Consider the following 9,948-nt stretch of genomic DNA (forward strand, 5'->3'; position numbering starts at 1 on the left):
AATAGCCCTGCTCATAACTTTAATGCCAGTAGCTCACCAAGTAGAATTTTTGCTCACAGTACTCCACAGCTTAGAGGGAGCATTGTCAGGGACCTCAATTTGGAATTGGGACTGTGGCAACATTCCTGCCCAAAAATAGCCCTGCTCATAATTTTAATGCCAGTAGCTCACCAAGTAGAATTTTTGCTCACAGTACTCCACAGCTTAGAGGGAGCATTGTCAGGGACCTCAATTTGGAATTGGGACTGTGGCAACAAGGGTGTGTGTGTTAACCTCCCTCCCCATCTCTTGCTCATAGAGAGCCAGTGCAGTATACTGGTTAGAGTGGCAGACTAGGATCCCCACTCTGCTGTGAAGTTCAGTGGGTGACCTTGGGGCTACTCATTTTCTTTGAACTCTACCTACCCAGTAGGGTTGTCGTGAGGATAACATGGTGAAGAAAGAACCCAGTATATCATCCTAAGCTTCTTCCTTGAAGGGTGAGCTCAAAAATCCACAAGATAGAAAGAAATTAGAGTTACTTTTAGTGGGGGAGTCATCACTTCCTCCAACGTTCCTGCTCGTAGCAGCTCAAGGGGTGATTTATATGGGGAAATGCAGTGGACTAGCTACAGTCTCTTGGTCCAGATGAGGAACCTTCACGGATGTTTTTCCATGTGGGGAGATTGCAACTCTTGTGTCATTTGTCTCTGAGCTCTGTGGGCAGAGATGTTTCCGCAACAGCAAAGCGCACATAAAACCCTTATGAGTCGCTCCTTATCTGCAAATCTCTCTTCACTTCCTGACATTTAAAGGCAGGGTGTGCCTGGCTGGAGATGTGCCATGTGGCCTCCTGCAGCTCCCTGTCTCTTTCGCGTTTCATCTAGCATTTTAAAAATCAGAGGGGTGATCTAGCCGATAAACGTTTGAATCCCCATTGCCTTCAGCAGGGACTTAGCATAATCTCTCCTCTGGCATCAGTGGAAATCAAAACAGAACGTCACTGTGATCCTGGCGTGCCTGTTCTATGCTATAGGCAGCAGCTGTGTACCAGCAAATTGACTCCCACTAAGTAATTGTCTACTGGCTTCTTGGGTTGCCAACTTTGGGTTGGGAAATCCCTGGAAATTTGCGGGGTGGCGTGTAGGAGGGCCTGGTTTGGGGGAAGGAAGCACCTCAGTGGGGTATAATTCCTAGGCTTGCTGACGTCTAGGTGGGGCCTGGAGATCTCCCGGAATTACAGTTGATTTCCAGGTGACAGATATCAATTCCCCTGGAGAAAAGGGCTGCTTTGGCAGGTAGCCTCTATGACATTATATCCAGCCAAGGTCCCTCTCTCCCTCCCCAAGCCCTAGTTGCCAGGAGGGGTGGGGAATCCACAGCACCTCTTTCCTTCCACCACTCTTCTCAAGAGCAAGAGAATTTCCCCCCCCCCAAAAAAAGATGGCTGTTGAGCAAATCCAATGACAAGATGTCATTTTGGGGGAAACCCAGAAGTGACATCAGTCCTCTCTAGGAATCACCAAAAACTCTTATCGTTTTACCACAAAGTTTCCAGTGATTCCTAGAGAGGCGTGATGTCAGTTCTGGGTTTTCATTGGAAGTGACATCAGTCTGTCACAAATAGCTGCCCCCCCTCCCATATCCTTGCCCACCGGTCTCCCACTGGTTGCCAGGCCAGACCTGGCAACCCTAGACTTTTCAGCCACCTTCACATGTTAATAAGTATGACAGCTACCAAACCAATCACTTGATGGTTAGGGTCAGTCTTAGCCAATGGGCTACCAGGGAATCTGCCCTGGCCCCCATTCTCCTGGTGAAGAGCAGGCGTCTGCAGCTGCTGCCCCTCATCCCCACCCCATTGGTACCTGGCAGTGGCTCCCATTTGCCTCACACAGGGCGAGTCCCATTTTGGCGAGTCCCATCCCCTGTTGGAGGGCAGTGATTCTGGGCCCCATCCTGGCCTTTTGCCCAGGGCCCCGTTATCACCAAGACTATCCCCTGCTGGTGGTTTTTGAGCAAACAGTCTGGAAAGAGTCAGCTGTTTCTCTTCGTGTATTGTCTTGCTGCACTGAACTGGGATGTCGTTTTACTCAAAACAAACCTGAGGGAGAGAAAGAGTCCCCCTGCTGTAAATTTTCTTATCAAACCAGCCTTGTGGCTCCCCTTGTTCTTAACAGCTGCACATTGAGGTGGCTATTGGGCCAGGAACCACCCTATTGCATCGGGAACACGCAGAACACGCACACCACAAACACAAACGAAGCTGCCTTATACTGACCATTGGTCCATCTAGGTCATTATTGTCTGCTTAGAGTGGCAGTGGCCTTCTAGGGTCTCATTACCTACTGCCTGGTCCTTTTTAACTGGAGATGCCAAAGACTGAACCTGGGGTCTTGTGCATGCCAAGTTGTTGGGTGATAGTGAGATATTGAGAAAATGGTATTTAGCAAAGATAATATAGCCCAGCAGAGCCTGAGTAAAATAATTCAGACTGAGAATCCAGGTGTGATTAAAATATAAAGTTTTTACTAAATTCTAGCATGGGAAAGGGTAACTGGGATGAAAATAACAAAAGAGCATAATCGGCTACATCCTTACTCTACAAAAACAAAACTAGAAGAGAGAATGGCTGATCTCCTTCTTTCCGAACACCAGACAAAGACGGGAAGAGAAGCCATAAAATGGTAATATACCTTGACACTTTAGTCCGAATCAAATTCCTAGATCAGGGAGAAAATTCCCGGGCTTCCTACATCTAAAGAACATTGGTTACATGAGAAACATGTGACTTCCTGTGAGTAACATAAACAAACATTTAACCCCAGATATACTGAGTGTTTTCAACTTGTAATACCCAACAATGATCCCCTCTGGGCAAGCCTACTCTCCATTATTCTCTATAGGCACTCATGTATTCCCTATGGGCAATCACTGTCCTTAGTTTTAGTACGTCCCATGCTTGGGGCCAGTTCTGACCATCCTGCTAGGCTACAGATACCAGCCAGCCACTGATCTCGGGGCTGCCAGGACGTGACAAGCAACTGCGCGTGGTCTCCTCAGTCAGCCTCAGGAACAAGTGGCTCATTTCCGCGCCTGTTGAAAGGGGGAGAGCATATGAGTGGCCCTAGAGAAGATCCAGCAGGAGGACAAGAACACTTGTTGGTTTGATCTGCCAGTTGAAAGGATTAAATCTATGGGTGTTCCTACAACGAATGAACCATCTAAGCCTGAAAGGACAGTGTAGCTGGCACCCCTAGGAGAGTTCCACATTTGTGTACTTTGTGGATATTGCCTGGTTCTGATTCGTCCACAATGAATAATACATTTTCAATCCACTTTGAAAGCACTTTAGGGATTGCTGGCTAGCGGATCTTGCCATTTTGCACTGTAAAACCCAGTTGCAAAGTGCATTGAAACAAAGTGGATTCAGGGCGCATTTTTCAGCATGTGTGAAAGTGCCGTTCAATTTACCACTCTTTGCACGTGTTTTCACCGCAAGTTTATGCCGGTAACACTTTAAATAGTTGCGGTTTTCCCCAAAGCATCCTAGGAATTGTAGTTTGGTGAGGATGTTAAGAAACAGTGGTCTTTGCCCCCCACCCCCCAAAAAAATAATTCCCAGGGCTCCGTGAGGAAATGGGATGACGGCGAAACCAGTTAAAGTCTGTAGCGCAGGCATTATTTTAAAACCGACCCCCAGTAGCGCGATGTTAGTGGGAACCAGGTGCTGCACAAGCACAACATTCAGCGCGGTCGTGAACGCAGCTTGGGGGATCTGCAGTCAGTGGATGCCCGACCAAGCGCCAATTCGCACACGCACGTTTCTACTATAAATTGTCCCCCCCCCCCCCAGCTTTTGAAAGGCAGCCTCTGCTTTGAAGCGCTGTCGGGGCGAAGAAGAACGGCCGGGCGAGCTGTTTCTCCCGTGCCGGTTACTCGCCCCGGCAAGCGCCCCCCGCCGACGCTGCCCTCCGCGCGGATCTGTTGCTTCTTGATCCGCTGGAGCAAATGGGAGGCGGCGAGGCGGCGCAGAAGACTCCCTGCCCGGGCGCCTGACCTCAGCAGGGGCCGGCGGGCGGGGTGCAGAGGCTCCGGGTGGGACCAGGGTCTCAGCAGGGTTTTAAAAACGATACGGGCGGAATTGCGGAGACCAGTTATGTCCCGAGGGGTCACTTCTCCTCAAGAGGCAGCGGAGGGTCGCGTGGTCTAGAAGGCCCCGGCCCAAACCACGACGCAGTCAGGCAGCTCTCTGGGTCTAGTGCTACGTCGACGCCTAACCTACCTCAACAGGCCTGTTGTGCGAGGGCAACACGGGGGACCTTTCCGCCCTCGGCGTGTTCAGACACAGAACGGCAGCGCCGGTATCGGAGGAGGAGGCCAGAGGGAACGACTGCGGGGGGGGGGAGGGGAACTCTGGAGTGGGAGGGCCTCCCCCCGCCCCCGGTGGGTTTCCAGCCTCCGAGGCTTGACAAGACAGGCAAGGGCGCACGGGGGACTTTTCAGCGAAGTTCTGCGTGTTCCTTTGGGTGGATCCTGCTCGCAGTCGTCGCCGGTGTCAAGTTCGGTGCTTTTAAGGACACGGCTGAATTGGAAACGAACACATTTGGCAGCCGAAAGACCGGGGGAAGGGGGGGGGGAACTCTTGGCTGCTCAAAGACGCCCAAAGTCATCCGCACCGCGTGGCCATTTAGTCCACGACTAGAATCATGGGGGGGAGGGTCCCTTAATAGAATTCCCCTTCCCCCACCATTTCGACCCTATTTTCTTCTGAAAAAGCCAGTGAACATCGGCAAAGGTGGGGAGGATCGAGCCCTACTTTGGCATGGTCGCTTATCTAGCCAGATTCCCAGTCGTCTACTTTTTCACCGGGGCCTTATCTGCTTTCACCCAGGATGCAGGAACCCAGAAGACGGCCAGCCCCTGTTTCTAACAGCCCCAGTCACTAGAGCCGAGTGAAGCATTCACCAAGGAGCCCGCTCTCTCCCCAAACTGAGCGCGCCTGTGAAAGGGTGGTAAGGGACCAGGGTGGTACCCAGCTGGGGCTGCTCGGAATATCCCGACTACTAGAACGAGTCTTCTACAGCTCCCCCCCCCCCGCGCCCCACGAACGTCCCTATCAGTTCTGGACAGCTTTTAGCCGCCCCCGCCCCCCCGGTGAGTTTTCTTAAAAGTTCCTTGAGCTAGAAACATTTTGGAACTCCGGCGTGGAGATCCTGCCGCCGACGTTTGCAGAGCTGACTGAAATTGCAAGAAGCTGGGGGGAAGGACACCCCCTTTCTCCCCCCCCCCGCCCCCCACCTAACCCACAAACCTCCTTTGTGTTACCCTGGCTGAGGAGGGGCTTCCTTTGCCAGGGAGGCGGGATTAAGAATCCGTGTTAGGTCCCCCTCACTAGCGACGGCGTGGCTCCCCTGCCTGCCCTTGTCCTGCCTGCCTGAGAACTTCATACTGCCGGGAAGGCAAGAGCAGCTCGGCCTCATGCAGGCGTCGCCCTGCCCCGCCGGGACATTCCCGTTCAAGGGACCATTGAACCCTCCGAGTTTAGATTCCGGGAAACAATCTCTCCTTGTTCCTCCACACGGGTTGTTCCCCTTTCTAGTTTTAAATGCCGGCTTCCATTTCCAGGATAAACTTCTGTTCCATTGAATTCCCTCTGTTGCCGTCGTCGCTGGTGCTTCCGCTTCTAACAGTCCTCCAGCGCTTCTTAATGATCCAGAATGGGATGCAGAATTGCTGCAGAGATTTTTAGTTTTTGCTTTAAAAGCTTCTTATTGTATTGGTCCCTATCTATTTGTGTTTATAGCCGATCGACTGAAACCCCCTCCCCGCCAACGGGAAAATCTGCCTTTCAGAAGGTCTCGGGAACATTTGCAAACCTGTGACCATGCATAGAATTGGCCATGCGCTGCTGTGAACATTTCTGTAATGGTGAAGTGATAAATATCCCTCCAGTTCCTAAACTGAAAAATAGAAGGGGAAGTAGCTTGATTTTTAACAAAGCAATACAGCAATAAATCTGTGAATAAGAAGAAGTATCTCTCCCCCCCCTCCCCATAGGATGCAACGGCCAACCACCAAGGAAGGAATGAAAGAGCCGCAGCCCGGTTTTCCCGGCGCTGTCCCAAGTTCAGAAGCAAAGCCCACTCCGGCTCTCCCTTAGTTACGAAGCTGCTTTGTTGGATGTTACAAGTTAAAACACTTCTATTTCAGTATTTACTGGGTTAATACTGTTTACTAAATCACATGTTTGTTTTTGACCAATGTGTTTAGAGAGTTAGAAAGCCCGCCAACTTCAGATCTAGTTTGTTGTTCTGATTGGAGAATAGACTGGCTAGTATTAGCATTTTATGACTCTTTGACCACAGCAAGAAGAAGTTCAGTCTCGTTTAGTCTCCATTAGACCATAGTCTCCATTAGATCTCTGCCATGTTCTGTCTAGCTGTGAGGATGTAGAAATATAGCTCTTTGTTATTTTTCATCCCGTATACCTTTTCCCCATGCTAGGTCAACAGTGGGAGGGCTTCTAGTGTCCTGGCCCCACTGCTGGACCTCCTGATGGCACCTGGTATTTCTGGCCACTGTGTGACACAGAGTGTTGGACTGGATGGGCCATTGGCCTGGTCCAACATTGGCGTCTCTTATGTCCTTATGACCGCAGCCTAACAGTCCAGTTACTCTTAAGGCACAAAAGCGTTTTCGTGTCTTTCCGCAGTTTGCCGCCCGACTCTGAGCACGTCTATTTCAAAGTGAGCGGTTTTTACTTCCGAGTAAGCTCTGCCTCGCGAAGCGTGGCACCTCCGGCCCCTCTCCTTTCCTTGAGAAGAATGAGTGCGGGGCCACGAGAGGATGCCCCCCCCCTTCCTGGCGGCGACGGTCCTGGCTCCGCAGATCTTCTGTGCCGCTGACGCCCTTCCCCTTCCCTACCATCACTAAAGGAAAGTTGATTCTCTTGTACAGGCGACTAAAAGGAGTTCAAGGTGTTTAAGTAGGTTGTGAGGAGGACAAGTCCTTCCCGACTTTCCGACACGTTCGCTGGAGGCAAGAAGTCCCGCTGAGCAGCAATGGGGCTAGAGTTGCCAACCTCAGGTTGAGAAATCTCAGGAGATCTGGGGGTGTAGTCTGGGGAAGGCGGGGTTTGGGGAGAGACATCAGTGGGTTATCATGCAATAGCGTCCACCCTCCGAAGCAGCCATTTTCTTCCAGGGGAACTGATTTCTGCCGCCCAGAGATGAGAGCATCTGTAATTCCGGGAGGTCTCCAGTCCCCACCTGGAGGTTGGCAACCCTAAATGGGGCTCAGTCTCCTCCAGTGCAATCCTAAGAGCACTTTCCTGGGATTCAGCCCCACCGCACATAGCGTCTCAATCTCAAGGGGTACCAAGGACCACCGTTTGACTTCGACACCAGCCCCTTCCAAAGGCGTCTCGAAGGCGGAATGGCCCAGGGGCCAGCTTGTCGAGAGGCCGTTTCAGGCTCCCCTGCTGAGGCCGAACGCCTGCCTGTGGCTTGGAGCCGAGACCGTTCACCCCAGCGAAATCCTCCCGTCCCGCCCGGGGGAGTCGAGGGAGGCTCCTGCGCATGACTCGAGGGTGGCCCAAGAGAAATGGAACCGGCAGGACACGTGCGTCAAGTGCCACCGCCAGAGGGATCTCACAGGTTCCCTCTCGAGGTCTATCGGGGAGATTCTCAGCCGCGACAAATAAATGGAACCCCTATATTCAGAGGCAGGATAACTCTGACTATCATTCCGATTGGAGGACAAACTATCAGGAGAGGACAGTTGCCTTCAGGAGCGGCATCCAGCCCGGTGGCTTTTGGGCACGGAATGCTGGTTTGGACGGGCAACGGTCGGCTGGCGCAGGGCCACCAGATGTTCACGTTCTGGGAACCGGCGTGGGGACGCCAGGACGTCAAAGTCGGGTGGTCTCAAGAAGATGAGATGTCGAATGGAAGGATGATGGTGGTGCTGATGGTCGCTCGGTCGTCTCTTTTGCAAGAGAGGGGCAAGAGCGGTGGGAGGCGGGGCCGCGTCTCCCTGGTAGAGCCTCTGCTTCGCACGCAGAAGGTGCCAGGTTCAACCCCCAGCATCTCCAGGAAAAAAGGACCAGAGAGCAGGTGGCATGCAAGATGGCGAAAGGCGGCCAGTAGACAGTGAGTGCTGGCCCGGGCACACCAATGATTTGACTCGGCTCTTGTGGGGATGGCATCTCTAGGGAGTAGAGCGGGCTGGCGAGGGAAAGCCCCCAGCCTTCCATCTTGGGTGTCTCCACTTAAAATAATCCCAAAGAATCTCAGGGAACAGAGACTGGGAGACACCTCCCGCCCGGGAAACGCTGCTGCCCGAGGAGGTAGCGTGGAGCTGCTCGGGGGGGGATCATCCCAGGGGAGACTCCGTGCGCAGCAGCGTCCTGTCGTCTGTCTCCGACGGGCTCCAGGTGAGGGATGGCCCTGACCTGAATGGGCCAGGCTAGCCTGACCTCGTCAGATCTCAGAAGCGAAGCAGGATCGGCCCTGGCTACTCTTTGGATGGGGGACCGCCACGGAAGTCCAGGGTCGGGAGGCAGAGGCAGGCACCCGCAAACCACGTCTCTAGCCTTGAAAACCCTACGCGCGGTGGCCCTAAAACAGCCGTGATTTGACGGCAAATGCAAGAACAACGTGGAGGGAAGAGAAGGGCAAGTCTGGGAGAAGCCTGAGGTCCCAAGGGAGACCCCCCCACACACACACACACAACACACAGTTGCTGAGGCCGGGCAAGCGAGCGAGAGGGTGCTTCGCTTGAGACCAGAATGAAGTATAGCGCGTGGCCCTTATTCCAGTCGTGCTTCACTTCGGCGTCGCAAAACGAAAATCCCGACGGTCACGCCTCACCTGCAGCAGCCTGGCTTCGGCTATTGTTTTCGCAAGGAGCCCCAAATCTCCCCTCTCCCCCCCTTTCCCTCGATTTGCCACAAACAGAGCGAGAGGAAGGGAGGGAGGGAGAGAGAGCGCGCAGAAAATGACGCAACTAATCCGGGAGTTTCAAAGGATTAAGAGCTGATTCACCGGATCCGTGGGGGCAAATCTTGCCTTGGAAAAATCTGCTCGGCGTGTTCTGGGTTCCAAGAAACCGCAGGCAACATCTTGAGCCCTTTGCTTTTTTAATCTGGAGTAGCTCAAGTGGTTAAAACGCTGAACTGCAGGCTGTGGAAGGTCAGCAGTTCAAGACCCAAGTTGCCATGACTGAGTGAGCTCCCGTCTCTAGTTCCAGCTCCTGCCAACCTGGCAGTTCCAAAGCAAGAAATTGCAAGTGGATAAATAGGTACCACTTCAGTGGAAGGTAACAGCGTTCCATGCACCTTGGTGTTTAGTCATGCTGGCCACAGTGCTGGCTCTTCGGCTTTGAAACTGAGGCCCCGTTCATACGAGGCCAGTTGGGCCGGGAGCGGGACGGAACGGGGGCGGAGCAAACCGGCACGATCCCACCTCAACATCTGGGGAGCGTGCCGGATCCGTCCCGGTTCCGTCCCTACCAGCGATACCGCGCAGGAAAACAGAACCACCTACCGAGGTGGTGGAATCCGTTGGAGCGCCGCAAGCCGGGCCGTGGGATCGGCCGGCTTGTATTTGCGCTGGTGCTTCCCGGCCCCCTGCCGTACTGCGCATGCTCGAGCATGCGCAGTTCGGCAGCCTCCCCCTCCCAGCCAACTCTTCCTCCCCGGCATCTGATCGTGCCGGGGAGTGACGCGCCGCGGCTCCGGGGATCTGTGGGATCCCGCCGCGGCGTTCCAACTTTGGTGCGGCTCACATTTGCCGCAGATCAGCCCTCCGTTTCCCTGCTGTGTGGCAGGGACCTATATAAAGCTAAAATTAGGACAAGGCAAAACATTACAAGAGGAATATCAGAAAAACCAACAGTCAATAAAAGTTCCTCTAATTTTTTTTATCAACATAATTTTTTAAAATCCAGAAAAACCGCCTTAGAAGT

Source organism: Gekko japonicus, unplaced genomic scaffold (genome assembly GCF_001447785.1).
Source record: "Gekko japonicus isolate JY-2015 unplaced genomic scaffold, Gekko_japonicus_V1.1 scaffold128, whole genome shotgun sequence".
NCBI classification, from domain to species: Eukaryota; Metazoa; Chordata; class Lepidosauria; order Squamata; family Gekkonidae; genus Gekko; species Gekko japonicus.